The 15,852-nt window shown below is 46.7% G+C and overlaps 1 long non-coding RNA gene across 2 annotated transcripts in view; it reads left to right on the forward strand.

Moving 5' to 3' along the window:
• The first annotated feature begins 368 nt into the window (after positions 1–368).
• LOC144771911 (uncharacterized) overlaps positions 369–15,852 on the forward strand; it is a 150,245-nt gene continuing 134,761 nt past the window's right edge. The window contains exons 1-5 of one of the 2 annotated variants that reach the window (XR_013599542.1): positions 369–463; positions 576–671; positions 886–976; positions 1,080–1,128; positions 1,227–1,777. This is a non-coding gene — a long non-coding RNA (uncharacterized LOC144771911). Of the gene's footprint in view, positions 464–575; positions 672–885; positions 977–1,079; positions 1,129–1,226; positions 1,778–15,852 lie in introns of those variants that run through there. The other variant, XR_013599543.1, reaches the window with a different exon arrangement.

Here is a 15,852-nt window from a genome sequence, read left to right on the forward strand (position 1 = left end):
GAAACGAGAAGCATTCCTTATTGTAAAATTTAATACAGCTGTCATAGGTTTAAATGAGCTGTCTGAGATTTATAAATTGTAGTTCTTTGCTCCACCCCTGACTAGCTGTGTCATAATCCTTTTTGCTATCAAGCAGTCCACCTTCTCGTCATAATCGCCAGACAAGCCCCTTTTTCGTTATCTGCTGTATTTGTGGGCGGATTTATCTGATTCAGTTACACCCCACCAGTATATTTCATCCACACTGTTGCACTCCATTACAGCGCGTGCGCGAGGGAGCAGTGCCTCCCAGTGATTTTCTGTAACTGTGGGCGGACATTTCACATCCAGTTACATCTATTTAAGACACTTCACCCACAACGCTGCACCTCTACACGGCGCATGCGTGAGTGAGTAGTGCTCCGTGGACGCCGCCGGCAGACTTCGAGCTGGACTTTGTGATTCATTCTCTACTCAGTACGAGGTGAGAACCAACTTTATTCAAGCTGCGCATAACTGCCCCTTATCTGTAGAGATTAGATGCGCTTCACCCTGGTTTCTAATGACCCTTGCTCCACGTTTTTTGTCATTTTTAGATCCGACTTTACCGCTGTGAGAAGTCAAGCTTCCCTAAAATAAAACCGCTGATCATGCAAGTCTTCTAGAGAAGCCCCCTGTTTTTCGCCAAACAGGTACCTTTTTTGATAATTTGACCCTTATTGTTTTCCCCAAATGACTTTGTCCCCTTTACTAAAATGTGGACTGAGACTCCAGGTAGACGCTGGAGTTTTGTCAATCCAGTGCTTGCACTGTTTGTTCTAAAGCCCATGTGTTATTAAAATGGACTGATCCATCCCCTCCTGGAAGAAAAGACCTTTCTTATCTGTCTGTCTCTGCTCCTTTCAGCTAGAATTCAAACGTGCTTGGGCATTAAAAAGAACCTTCGGCTCCCTGTGAGTGAATAACTGCGCCGTGTCAATTTTGTCGCCACGGAAAGGTAATTATCCACGCAATTTTCCTCCTGCGTTTTGGTGATTGACCCCTCTTGAATAACCTGGTACTAAAAATCACCCTGCCCTCCGTTTGTCCTACTTCCACAGAATCCTCCCCCTTCCACCACATCTGAAACACGTCTCATATTTGAGTAAGGTAAGCTGAGTGTTTTGATGGTGGCCATCACTCACTTGTGTTCGTGTAATTAAGATGGTTTAGGTTGACAAGTGGCATTCATTTCTCTGTCTTTTTAGATACTTGCAGGCCCTGAAGAGAATCCCTCCCTTTTGAGCTGCTGGGATTCGAAACGCGTAGGCCCCAGGAATTGCTCTGTTATGAAGTTCCACATGTGGAGTGAATTTTTTTCACTCTAAATTTCATGATATTGTATATACTTGTGTTTAAATAGTGTAGAAAAACAGAAAAGTATATTGAATATATTTTTTTTTCATGCTATACTGATTGATAATTTAATGTGTTGATTCACAGAGCAATTTCGAATCTTTTCCCCCTTTTTCTTTTCACTGACACACTGGGACTTTTGAGTGTGCTGTATGAGTGGGTTCATATGTTTTGAATGACTGTGATATGTTTGAATAGAGTGACTGTGCTTTTATTATTATTATTTTTTTTTAAATATGTTGTGTCCAATGTTTTCTCAATGAAAAGTGTATAAACTTTTGTATTTTCGTGTTTCTATTTAACTGAGTAAAAGAGCTATTAAATAGCAAAAACTGCAGTGGAAATTATCCGTTCTTCTGTTTGAGTCATAGTAAGAGTTTTGATCCATCTATCAGTGTAGGCATTTTGTTTTGTTATATTGGTACTAGTGCTCAGCCTCACTGATTAGAGCCAGCTCTTGTTTGTTATTAAACTACATGAGCTAAGACTTAAATGGGAGAGTGATATGGAGGTGTAAATCCTGGAAAAGACTTGGCCGATCTTGTGGAGAGGGTATGGAAGAGCTCCAGGAATGCCCGATATTAACTAGCGCACTTTTACATATTGCATAGAGCCTACCTTACCCCAGCGAAAATTAATATATACTTTGAAACCCACGCAGCAGCATGTCCGCGCTGTAATCAAGAGGGAGCGGATTTTCACCATATATTTTGGGGTTGCTCGCAATTCGATACTTATTGGATTGACGTAGTGACTTCACTGACTGAGATCACAGATAGAGAGTTGGTGCCGACTATAGTGCCTTGTCTGCTGCATTGGTTTCCCCACACAACAAAAAATAATATTATTAGCAGATTCATAGACATGGGCCTCTTGTTAGCTAAGCGAGAAATCACTAGGCATTGGAAGGCACAGAGGGGCCTTACCATAACCAGATGGAAGAAGGAATTCATTAAATGGGCGGAGTGTGAGGGAATAGTTAGGCTGCAATTGGCAAAAAGGACGGGAAGTGAGAAAGCGCTAGACATGGCAAAGGCATGGGAAACCTTGGTGGTGCTCCTAAAGATTCCGTACAGCAATTATGATAACACTCCCATGATGGCCACTCCTGAGGTGGCAGATTAGATAGTCTGCCCTAGTGCTCTGAGACACATGGGGGCATTATGTGTAGTATGCAGGGCGACCCCGCCTCTTTAGTGGAATAGTTCTTGAAATATTATTCTTGGCACATTCATGAAACTAAAGCACAGGAGACCCGACCCAATCTCTAGTGCTGACTGCAAGTGACATGCCTTGGGGGTGGGATGGGTGGGGCGTAGTTTTGAAGGGTTAGAATAGGTTCACGGTCAATGCCAGTACAGACCAGACAACCAACGACCCTAGCACACAGTGGGATCACTAGATGGTGGGAGGTGGAGGATAACTAAATGAATGGGTTAGTTACTATCACTGAGTCATCCAGGATGGCGATCTTGCTCATCTCATTGTATGTATTTTACTATGAACCTATTGCAGAATACATGTATACAGGTCTGTAAACTTCAATATAATTCTGTTTAAAAAATGACAACCTCATTCCTCCCCCCTTTGTTGTGCATGAATCTATGGTCTTTTTTGCATCACCTCAATCCCTCCCAGCTTGGACTGCACCAACTTCACGGTACCCCTACTGCACTTTATTGTTACTATCTATTCAGTCTGCACAGAACGCATTGTGCCATGCAGTGCCTCGTTGCCCTTCCATCCGATCTGCATTGGACACATGGACAGATCTTCAGCGCCTCTTTCTCTCTCCCGAATGTGTGCACCAACCTCAGGGTACCTCTGCACCACTTCATTCTCACTGTCCTTTCAGTTTGCACCGACCTCATTGAGGCCCTTCAGCACCTCATTGTCTCTCCCCAAAGTCTGCACTGACCTCAGGGTATCCTTGCACCGCTTCATTTTCCCTATCCTCTTAGTTTGCATAGACCTCATTGAGATCCTTCAGTGCTTTTTCCCTCTCCTCAAAGTCTGCACAAGCCTCAAAGTACCCTCCATCAGTTAATTTTGAATCTTCTCAGTTTGCACAGATGTAACTGTGGCCATGCAGCACCCCATTCCCGCTCCCCAAGGTCTGTGCAACATCACGTTCCACCTACATCATCCCTCCCAGTTTGCACAGACATCATCATGACCAGTAGGTGCTGCTACTGATCGGGAGTGGCAGGGCGGGTGTGAGAGCGGGGGGTGGGGGTGCGGGACAGAATGAAATAACAACAAAAAACACTTACCTGGGCCAGCCGCCCGCCGCCTCTTCTACGTCCTGTTCCTCCTGTCTCCACCGGCTTCAGGAAGGAGCAGGAAACACCTGGGCTCCAAGGCTCCCATAGCCAATCATAACGCTGCAATGTAGCATTGTGATTAGTCTGAGCACCGCACCATGTGCTCAGACAGGGACTGGGAGGCTCTGCATGTTCCTCACCAGGCTGTGAAAAGCAAGCCTGATGGGGAATATACAAAGTGCGCAGGACTGTTTGGCCGGCCCGAGAGGGCCAAGCAGTCATGCGCACATAAGGAGTGGAAAGAAAACCTCTCCCTGCTCTGGCCAGCCCCGCCCCAAGAGCCACTCACTTCAATAGGGGGAAAAATTATAATAACAATGCTTGAAGTCAGTGGGTCGACACTCCGCCACCTTAGCAGAGGAGCCGCCAGTGATCGTGACCATGCAGCACCTCATTCCATCTCTCATAAATGTGAACTGGCATCCTTCCCCCTCCTTTTGATCTCCATAGACCTCATTTCAGCAGAGCATCACCTCATCTCGTCTCCCCTAAGTTTACATAGCCCTGAAGATGCCCTTGTATTCCTTCATTTCATCCGCCAATGGCTCTGCAAAGGCCTCATTTTGGCAACATAGGAATTTGAGCTGTTTGTCATTCCTCATAGGAAGTGAATAAATGTTGCCCAGGAATGAGTGCCCCTGCACCCAGCTGCTGGGATCTCCCTGGTGATAAATGAGTCTGAAAGAAGTCAGTGTTGTGCAAGATAATGGGCTCCCACGGGCATTCCTAGATGTCAGAAATACTGACAGGGCCCATAAAATTCCCTGGATGCGGGAGGTAAAGGCAACTTACTCTGCCATGGGCTTAGTCAGTTTATGGGAAGACCCAACCGCCAATACCTTTCTACCTAGAAAAACCCTCAGAGAACTTTATTGGAGCATGGTTTCAATGAAAAGATTTGGTACAACTATTGGTCTGTCATTGACGGCGGACTTTTTGGAACTCAAACATTCAACTGCTTTTGAGGGTTATTGGGATTGTATTACTGTTCCTGAGGCCAGAAAGAGATATCACCAATTTAGGGTGGGAACTCTACCAATTAATTCCTTCGTTTGCAAATGGAGAGAAGGGCTTGATCCCAGTTGTCCTTTCTGCCCTACACAAAAGGAAAGTATCGGGCATATCCTTTTTATTTGCCCAGATTACAAAAACCCTAGGCAATCTTGAATGAAACCTTTTTGTCTACAGTTGGGTCTTCAAACAGGCTGCGAGGCTCTTAGGATTCTTAAAACAAATACATCTCAGCCTGTGGTTATTGCAGTTGCAAAGTTTCTACACTGGATGTGGATTATCCGCACCCGTAAATTATGCTTAACTTGATTATTTTAGATTCCTTCTGTATTCTCCTTTTAGCCGTAGCTTTTTAAAAATAACTTTTTAGTTCTAGTGGAATATGTATACAACTGAAGTTAAAATGTATGATACACTCTAATTCATGAATTTAAATTATATTTTTATCGTGTGGGTCGGTTGCTAACTTGCTATAATGTCCTGTTGTGATTCACTAAATTGTATTATGAAATCAACTATATCATATGCTACCTTATTGTTGTTTTTTTTAAAAACTGTTAAATATTTTAATGTTGTCTTTTATGATGTATTAATCGAAATAAAGACCTTTGAACAGAACAGGGCTCCCACGGACCTTCAGAGACAGGCTGGTGCCCTTAGCAGATGATTGAGGGGCGAGCTGAGAAAATTTGCAGGGGAGAAACAGTTTCTTTGAGTATCAGTACCCAAAACCTCACTGCAGAAAGGAGGAGGGAGACATTTCTACTCAGTGCATGGACATATATAGTATATGAGGAATAAAGATCTCACTAATGAGGCAGCCCTCTCTAATGAAGTTATGGCAAGAAGTTTAGCATTGTTATCGTCTGACACAGGATGCCTTTATAAAAACTCAAGAAATTCTTACCACTAAAAATGCATGAAGAGGAAAGGAAAAAAGTCAGAAAAGTAGTAGGAGCTTAACTTGGAGGTTGGTGGACAGGATACGGTTTAAAAACTGTGCTGTAGACTGTACTGCACTTGTAATACGTGGACAGGACATCTGCCATGTTTGTGACAGAATATCCCATCCGCTAAACTCTTATTTATGAGAAGTGTTGCATCGCTGCGAAAAAACAGAGATGCTACACTTCTCAGTGTGCCATCCTTGCGACACCATTGATGCGCCGTATTTACAGTACCGAGCATCATGTCGGAAGGAGTTACAGGTACGTCAGTATGAGTAATGCATCTGTATGTGCAAAAGTGGCGCATTGCTGGAGTTGTATCACAAGCATGACAAAAGTCCAGCAATGCGTGGGGGAGACCTTCATTTAATGCACTGTGTCACCCTTACGCCTGCCATGAGGTAGGCCTAAGGTATTGACACAATGGTGTCCTAGCAGTGGTGCATTGAAATTTTATAGATATCAATGTGACACTTCTATGAGGATTTGATGTGGGGGAACGCCCACCCTGCGTAGATTATACCTGGCACAGGTAAAATGTAGCGCAGGGCTTCACAGAGTGACGTATCTCCAGTGCTTACTTTGAGCAGGAGCTTTCAGATGCTCAGCCCCGGCACTTTTTTAACAGGGCCCGGGCTACGTTTTCTGGTTCTGCAGGTTGTGGTCTCAATATTAATTGCCCAATTTAAAATAAAAAGAACTACATACCTATCATGGTGACAGGTTGGTATGTTTTCATAGGCAGGCATACATCTGTTCAGGCAGGCATGATTGTGTATCATTACTTTAGTGATGACGTTGTCACCCCTGTCATGAATCCAAGAAGTCATCATTAACGAATGGCTTGCATTCTATTCCCCGAGTCTGCTGCACCCTGCCACTGCCTGTGCGTAAGCCTCCCTTTGGATAATTGTAGTGGGGGCCTGCAGCCCTGCATTGCTACTATCTTCAACATGCTTGATGTGGCTGTGGCCCACCGCAACTTTTGCGCGCTATGGAGTCACCTGCAATTTCCGTGCACGGCCTCCAGGCATGCTAATTGCTGAGTGTACTTGAGCCCAGTAGGTGCAACAGCCATACTCACATCTCACAGGCATTGCAACATTGCGGCTGGGGACAGTGCTTGTGCTGTGGCAGGCAGGGTCACAGCAAGCTGAGCAGTGGATGCCTGTGCCATCGTCATAACTGGACCAAACTAATTACAGGCAGCACTAGCAGTGACATGACCTGCTGTGCTCAAGCAGCTTCCTGACCTGCAACAACCCCAGTCAGACCACACTGATTAATATGTTAAAAAAACGCATTGTCATTTGATGCGCATTTTTGTTTTCGCACTCATCTGTCGGTGTAGGTAAAGAAGTGAAAAGCATGTCTTAGGGGACAGACAGTAGATCATGGTTACATGATAGAGACTATGCGTGTGTTGAAAGTTGGGAACACCGGAGGTAAAAGTGGGATGTAGCCTCCTTGGCAGCATTTTCCGCCCCAGCACTTCATTTTTTTTACAAATTAAGCACTGCATCTGCCTAGATGCGTCACTACGTAAATATGGTGCAACGTGGCACAATATTTACACTGCCGCAGCTTCACAAAATGTGACACAACAGCAGCGTAAATGTGAAGCAAGGCCTCATAAATGAGGCCCTATATAAGGCCCGAGGCCTTGCTCAATAGGCGACTATATTGAAGAAGTTGGAAACGGACAAGTGGTTAATAAGAAACCCAGCACTTTAAAAATGTTGAAAGTCACCTAAGTAGAGGAAGGAGAGGAAAAAATGGGGGTAAGCGTGTATAAGTGGGAGAAGGAAAGCCGTCATTGCCTAAGGATTAGACCATGTGGCGGAGCCACGTAGGAAAGGATTATAGTAAACAATTTGACAAATGTAGTTTGGATGGAGTAAAAAGTGCGCTGATTAACAAAAGGTTATAACAAATTGGCTAATCAAGACCACTATTGTGTGCCATCCACTTCAAAATCGTTCATACACTGGGCCATGCACGAAATAACCACAAGTAACAAAATGGCAGACACTGTAATCGCAGATGACAGTGCATCACCAGGGGTGGTTTAAAATTGTCTATTTTGGAGTTTGATAGTGAATGAAATAAAACATTCAAGGCAGGATAGTAAAACTACTGGAGCACCTACAGAAATCAAGACATATATGGAACAGCTGGGCCAGAGTGTGCGCCCCATAGAGGACTGTCGATCGAACCACTAGGGCACCCCACCCTGGATGGGAAAAATACTGGCTTTAGCCTTGTTGGGCCTCATCAGTGAGGTGCAGCTGGAGTTCAGTGACACAGCAAGCTGGAGATATAGGCTTGTGCATACCCCTCTCACTGAGGAAGACTCACTTAGTGCAAAAAATGATAAAATACTTGTTACGCCACTGTTAATTACATGGGCCACATTTCATTCCATTTTTTTTGCTTGTTTGTGCCATTATAAATAAGTACCAAACATGCAAATTATTATTGCCCTTGTTCAAAAAGAAGAAGTCCAGCAAGAACGTCTAGGCCATGTCCTCTCTGAATGTGCACACTGCAGTGCTTAATTTGAGCTGGTGTTTACAGGTGATCAGCACCAGCACTTAACTATCCACACTGGCGTTCATGACAGTCTGCCACAAGGTGGAGCTGTATGGCCAATTTGGAGATGACCACAACAACCGTTAATTATTAATTTAATATACATTAAAAATGGCTTTTACGGCGCCATTTCTGGCATGAGGGAGTCAATAGGCCAACAATACGAGACCTTGACCCACAAAATTGACACCGTGGCAATCGATTGGAATCTAATCCGAGCCGATCTCTCCAAAACGAACGAAAAGGTGAAGTCGTTGGATATCAAATCATCTAGTCTCACGGCGGACGTCTCTGAGGTACAGACGGAGATTGGCAATCTCCGTAGGGTGAACGAGTTCATGACCCGGCGCTTGGAAGATTTTGAGAACAGGGCACGTCGCTGTAATGTTCGCGTGGTTGGTGTCCCGGAGAACCCAGAACCCCACTCGGTTGATCTCCTGGTTGAAGACCTCGTCCAGAACCACCTTTCTCCGTCTGGCCTTAGTAAATTCTTTACAGTGGAGCGCGCACATCGTGTTCCGGGGGGCCAGGGTAAGCCAGGTGCCCCGCCGAGACCTATTGTTGCCAAGCTTTTCCACTATAGAGATCGGGACGCTATCCTGCAGGCGTCGCGGGTGAAGGGCCCGGTGGCCTTTGAGAATGCCACGGTGAACTTTTATCCGGACTTTTCCCAACAGGTCCAGAAGCAGCGGATGGGATTTCGTGGTGCCAAGAAGCGTCTTAGGGACATGGGGATGCGCTACGCTATGCTCTTTCCGACCAGGCTGCGGGTTGAGTATAATGACCGGACATTCTTCTTTGATCGGCCGGATGCTGTGAATGACTGGCTGGACTCCTTGCCTAACCGACCTCCTGAGACTGAGTCCGATGCCCACCCGGGCGGTGCTGAAGGTGGTGTAGAGAGCTGAACATTTCGTCTATGCCGGATGCCTTGTTTTGAGTAACTCTTCCAGGAATGTGTGCCTTTGTTCCTCTACCGCTTATGTGATTTGATGTATGTTCTTTTTCTCGTCATTGGTCTTGATCGGGGTGGCGGTTGGGACGGAGCCTTTCCTCCTCCGGGGTCTTTGTGTAGAATAGGGGTTCTTGGGCGACAGGCACACTGCAGGTTGGGGTGGCTTTTTAGCTTTTTGCAGGGGTGCAGGGTGGGGGGTGTTTTCTTGTTATTTTGGGGGTGGGTGGTTGGGAAGTTCGTTGTTTGTGTGTTTTGTTTTCGAGGCGACTTTATCCTGTATTTGAAGATGTTTCTGGTGTCATGCTCATTGGTGGGGGGTTTTGGCTTTGTTGGGTGGGATGGGGGGTAGCGGGTTGAGATTTGTTTCGTGGAACGTTAACGGTCTGGGAGATCGTATCAAAAGAAGTGTGGTGTTGAAATGTATACGACGCTTATCTCCTGATATTGTTTTCCTGCAGGAGACTCATTTGGTAGGCAATGTTTGTCATGCAATGAATAGGTGGGGCTATCGCCTCGTAGCACATTCTGGGTTTACCTCGGGTTCTAGGGGTGTGGGTATCCTTGTTCGGGCTTCCCTCCCCCTAGCTATTGATGATGTGATTCAGGATGATCGGGGGCGATATGCTGTCCTTGTGGGTCGCTATGAGGGTCGTGCCCTCTCCTTATTTACTGTTTATGTGCCCCCCGGCTTGCAGACTTCTACCTTTTCAGATTTGGGCCGCGTGTTGTTGGACCTCCCTGATAGTACTCTCTTTTTGGCTGGTGATTTTAATTCGGTGTTCTCCGGTCTTCACGATCGCCACCCCCCTAGAGATACTCCTGCGGCCCAACGGTGGTTGGGTGGATTTTTGGATACCTTTGGCTTGGTGGATTGCTGGAGGCTTTTGCATCCTACGCAGCTTCAATACACTTTTCATTCTGGGGCCCATGGGAGTCTGTCCAGGCTGGATTATTTCCTGATGCCTGCGGCTCAGTCGCCAGCGGTTCGTGAGATTGTACACCTACCCAGGGGTATTTCTGACCACTCTCCGCTCTGGCTTCGTTTTGAGGTTGGAGTGGAGGCGGTGGGCAGAGTAGCTCCCATCAATCCGTGGTACCTTACCTCCCCCGAGACCCGCAGCCTTTTGCTTAAGTCTTTGGACACGTATTTTCTGGATAACGAGGGGTCGGTCTCCTCAGCTGTGTCCCTATGGGAGGCCTTTAAGACGGTGATTCGTGGGCAGGCCCTCTCCCTTATTGTTGAAGCTAAGCGGGCGAGAAATAGGGAGGTGGTGGACCTTGAGGGAGAGATTTCTGCATTGGAGGATGCTTTGGAATCTGGTGTCACGTCTGCGAAACTCCACGCCCTGGGTCTGAAACAATTTGCATATAAATCTGTGGTCACGGATGCTGCTAAAGTGATGTTTCGGGAGCAACAGGGTCGTTTGTATGATGTGGGTGACAAAGCGGGTAAATTGCTGGCATGGCTGGATAAGAAGGAGAGAGTTAATCGTGTGGTACCCGTGATTCAGTCTTCGAGTGGTGTGAGTGTGACGGACCCGATTGGAATAGTTGACCGTTTTGCTGAGTACTTCCGTGTGGTGTATACCCCTGTGTCTGTGAGAGATGTGGCTGACTCTCTCCTTCTATTGCGTGATATAGCTCTGCCCAGTGTCACTGATTTGGATCGTGTAGCGTTGGACTCCCCCTTTACGGTTGATGAGATAGCCACTGCCATCCGTTCACTCCGTTCGGGCAAAGCATTGGGCCCGAACGGGTTGCCAATTGAACTGTACAAGTTACGTCCCGACAGAGTGGCGCCATATCTTCGCGCCATGTTTCTGGAGTCCCGGGAACGGGGTGTTCTCCCTTATGATCAGCGACTGGCCACGATAGTTGTCATCCCCAAGGATGGCAAACCGCGAGACCTTTGTTCATCCTATAGGCCCATATCCCTCCTAAATGTTGAACCCAAGGTGTTGGCGAAACTCCTGGCGTCCCGCCTCCTGACGGTCATTAGTGGCTTGGTCCATCCAGATCAATCCGGATTTATCCCGCATCGCAACACGGCTCTGAACCTGCGTCGTCTCCACGGCGCGATTGCGAGGGCGGGGCTTCTGACGGAGCCGGCCATTTTGGCGTCGTTGGATGCCTCAATGGCTTTTGACACTGTGGAGTGGCCTTATCTTTGGGCGGCTCTTGAGAAATTTGGTTTCGGGCCTGAGTTCATTGGTTGGATCAAGTTATTATATGCGGAACCTCTGGCACAAGTAGTGGTAAATGGTAGAGTTTCGGCCCCTTTCACCCTTGGTAGAGGTACCCGTCAGGGATGCCCCTTGTCTCCGTTGCTTTTTGCGCTCGCCTTGGAGCCATTGGCTGCTTGGCTTCGGTGGGAGCCTTCGCTCAAGGGGATTTGCTGGTCTCCGGACTTTGAGGACCGCGTTTCGCTTTATGCGGACGACATTCTTTTATATCTCACCTCCCCGCGTAAATCTCTGACAGTTTTGTTTGACGTTCTCACTTCCTTTGGTGCCAACTCGGGCCTCGTTATTAACTGGGCCAAGTCCTGCGTGTATGTTCTTTCGGGTGTTTTCGTTTCTAAATACTCAACCAGAAGCAAGGCCATCAAAAACATCATTCTCAAGAGTTGGGACATGATCCGTTTTGAACCAGATTTCCAGGGCATTTTCAACACCAGACCACTGTTCGCATATCAGAGAGCCAAGAATTTAAAGAACATTCTTGAGAACAAACCCATTGAAACTCCTATCAACTACGGTGGCACCATACCGTGCCACAATTGTAGCCATTGTCACAATATAATTCCGGGTAACACCTTCAACCATCCATCATCAGGAAAAGCCATCAAACTGAGAACCAACGCCACTTGTGATTCTATGAATCTGGTATACCTACTCAAATGTCCTTGTGGACTGCCTTATGTAGGCAAAACAGAACGAAAGATCAAAGTTCGGTTAACCGAACATAAGAGTACCATCAGGAACAAATCAACCAAAGCCCCACTAGCCGCTCACTTCATCACACACCAGCACAACGTGAGCCAACTGAAGTTCCTTGTTTTGGAGGTTGTCCCACTGAAAGCAGGCGTTGACAACAAGAAACTACTACTCCAAAGGGAGACAATGTGGATCAAAAAACTGGATGCCTGCCAGCCCAAGGGGCTCAATGAAAGACTTGAATATAGTTGTTTCTTATAGAGATGTGTTGTCTCAACTTCACTTCAACTTAATCATTCTCCGCTTGAAATTATATGTTCCTTTCTGTTTTTCCATGGTTTTTACTTTTTCCACTACCATCTTTTCTTAAACCCAACCGGTCGTCTCATAGCAAATCCTCTACTATGTCACATCCGAGTTTATGCCCTCTGCTTTATATCTTCTTTTACACTGTCATCACTTTCCCTTTTTACCTATTGTCATCACCTTTTCATATTTTATTAATCTCAGGTTTTTTGCATTTACTATCGTTTGGTTTCCTACCTTGCTTCCTTTTACCCTCTAATCACTTACACTCTGGTCACCTTTATCATTCTTTGTTATGTATACCATGCTATCATTGTGTATGTACATGATTCTGAACCCATTCCAAGATGGCTGCCATTTTTTGAATGTAGATGTCGCGTTAGTTCACGCACCACATCGGTACCAATCTCTGTTTGATTCGCTGTTCTATTACACCTTTCTGTGCATGTTTGGCTGTTCCCAACCCCTCGGGGTATTTCTAGATATGAGTGTTCCATCTATGTTTAGTTACGGGAGTCCGTTTTTTCTTTCGAGGCACCTTATTTACTTCCGCATTTCCGCTGGCCACTCACAAACCTTCGGCTGCACGGCGTTTGGCGCGTCGCGTTTTTCACCCATCGGTAAGCTTTTTCTCTACCCCACTTTCACTCGCAAGTTGGTTCTGTCACTGGTCACACTCCTTTTTAAACTAAACCTCACCAGTCGAATCTTGAGTTTTTTGGTTGTTATTTATCTCACATACTTACCAGGGGTCTCGGATCTCTTTGGCACTAGTTCGGGTTCCGTTTTTATCTTGCACACGAGGATTCTGTTTTCTACTCACCCCGACTGCATGATTTTCAACTTTTAACAGAAAGACATGGGTTACTTTGCGCACATTTCCCTCGTTCCGCATGGCGTTTTTTTTCTGAATTGCATGTATTCATTTCACCGTTATACCATGTTTATTTAGCTTGTGGCTGCGAGCTCCCCTTCCTGACTTCGATTTATTTACTTACAGATGCATTGCTATCCCCTGAAGAAGGGCCTCGCCCGAAATGCATAGGGATTATGCATAGATTCATGGATGTTATGTAAACGTGTTCTCTAACGTCTAGTTTCACAAAGGAGTCACTATGATGATGTAATATGTGACCCTTTAAATAAATTTTCTCAAGAAAGATTACTTGGATTACGCTTGTTTGAACTACATAAAACGCACTTTGGAAATTGCTATTTAGGAGTTTTATCTCCATTTGGAGTGCCCTTGGAAACAGTGCAAGCCCTTCTTGCACTCCTTCGTTTGTTGCTCAAATCCCCGTCCCTACCGGCCGGAAGGGATTATTTCCAGGCACCCGAAAATACCTACCATTGGTTTACTTTATATTTGATGAACATTACACATTCAGCGTGCCGCCACCTCCTATTCATTTTGTATACTTTCGGGTGTTTTACCCCCTTTGCCGAGCAGACTTCCCATCCAGTGGGCCAGTCTGGCTTCAAATATTTAGGGATTTTTATTACGTTGGACTCCTCGCTCCGATTTGAGCGTAACCTCCTCCCCCCGTTGCTTCGATTGCGACTGGACGTGGCCCGCTGGTGTAAGCTTCCTTTGTCTCCTCTGGGCAGGGCGGCCCTGTTTAAAATGATGTCCTTGCCGCGGTTCCTCTACGCGCTCCAGAACTCCTATGACGCTATCCCCAAGACCTATTTCCGAGAGATCGAGAGTCTTCAAAGGCAATTGATTTGGGATGGGCGTCCACGTATTGCCCTCGCGAAACTCACCATCCCTTGGTACGACGGGGGCATGGCGCTCCCCCATATCAAGCGATATTATTGGGCTTCCCAGCTATCTGCTATTAATCACGTGATGTTTTCACCGGGTCGAAATCCTGCATTCGAGATGGATAGACTCCAGCTGCCGGGTGGGGACTTTAATAGAGCGCTTTATTCCCGATCAGCCGGGCGCCATCTTGTGGGCCCGTCCAGGAGTGCAGTAACTGTGTGGCGAGCCGCGAATGTGAGTTTGGGATGGGAAGATCGAATGACGCTGGCGACGCCTCTTTATGCCTCGGAACGTTTGGGGTGTCTCTGGTCTACTAAGGGCTTCGACCGCTGGGATATGATTGGTATAAGTAAGGTGGGTGATGTATGTTCGAAAGGTAGTGTGAAATCGTTCCAGGCCCTCCAGGAGGAATATGGTTTGAATGGTAGGGAATTTTTTCGTTATCTGCAGGTCCGGCACGCCCTCACCTCAGTCTTGACTCCTGATATGGCCCTGCCTGAGTCTTCCCCCCCTCGAAGATCGTGTCCTTGATGGGCACCTGCCTGATAGCACTATTTCCCTGATCTATAAGAAGCTGATCAATAATCGGGCGGACTTATTGGTCCGACTTCGGGAGGCTTGGGTCGGCGATGGGTTGGAACTGGACGACGAGGATTGGCAGTCGGCACTCTCTTCTCCCAAGGAGGTAGCCATTCCTGCCCGTCTCCGTTTGGTTCAACTTAAAATCCTTCATCGAGTGTATGTCACTGGTCCGCGTCTGGTAACGATGGGCTTTTCTTTGGATGGGTTATGTAAGCGTGGTTGTGGGTTGAGTGCTACTTTTTTACATATTCTTTGGGAATGCCCGGTTGTGGTGGCTTACTGGACTGCTGTGCATGAGGTGATGACTGAGGTGACTGGGGTTGCCCTGCGGCCTGAGCCTCGACGATGTCTGTTGAATGTGTGGGAGCCCACTGACTATTCTGTGGCCCAGACCAGGTGGGCTACCTTGGGCTACATGATTGCGAAACGTGATATTGCGCAACTCTGGGGCGCATCCAGGCCCCCTGAGGTCTCGAAATGGGAGGACAACATGGACTGGTCCATGTTTCGGGAAAAGACGGTTTATGTGGCCAGGGGCGGACCCAGGGCGTGGACGAGGATTTGGGGCCAGTGGAATGAATATCGTGGAGATATCTGCACACCTCCCCTTGTGGGCACTACTGATGTTGTCCTATCTCCCTAGGCGAGCGTTCCCGGAACCCTTTCATACTGTTTTTTTTTAATTTCCGATTCTCCCCGCTGCTCCCCCCCCCCCCCCGACCTTGTTGGGGCCTCAGGGCTCTTGGTAGGTTCTCCTGACTGTAGACCATCCCCTCCGTTCTTTGGGCTGACCTTGATCACCGTGCATTCGCCTCTTTAGTGTTTGTTTTTCTTTTTGTATAAATAAAAATTCAATATGCTCTGTGACATGTTGGGAGTAATGCTTTGTGCTGGATTTGTGCCTGACCACGGGTGTACACTTCTGATTTGTGCCTTGTGCCTTATTATTAGCGGCCAGCCCGTGAGGTTGTAGGCCCATTCTTGTATTTTTCTATGCTTGCTCAAATAAAGGTTTTTGAACAAAAAAAAAAAAAAAAATGGCTTTTACCTGCAACCCAAG

Source organism: Lissotriton helveticus, chromosome 8 (assembly GCF_964261635.1).
Source record: "Lissotriton helveticus chromosome 8, aLisHel1.1, whole genome shotgun sequence".
Lineage (NCBI taxonomy): Eukaryota > Metazoa > Chordata > Amphibia > Caudata > Salamandridae > Lissotriton > Lissotriton helveticus.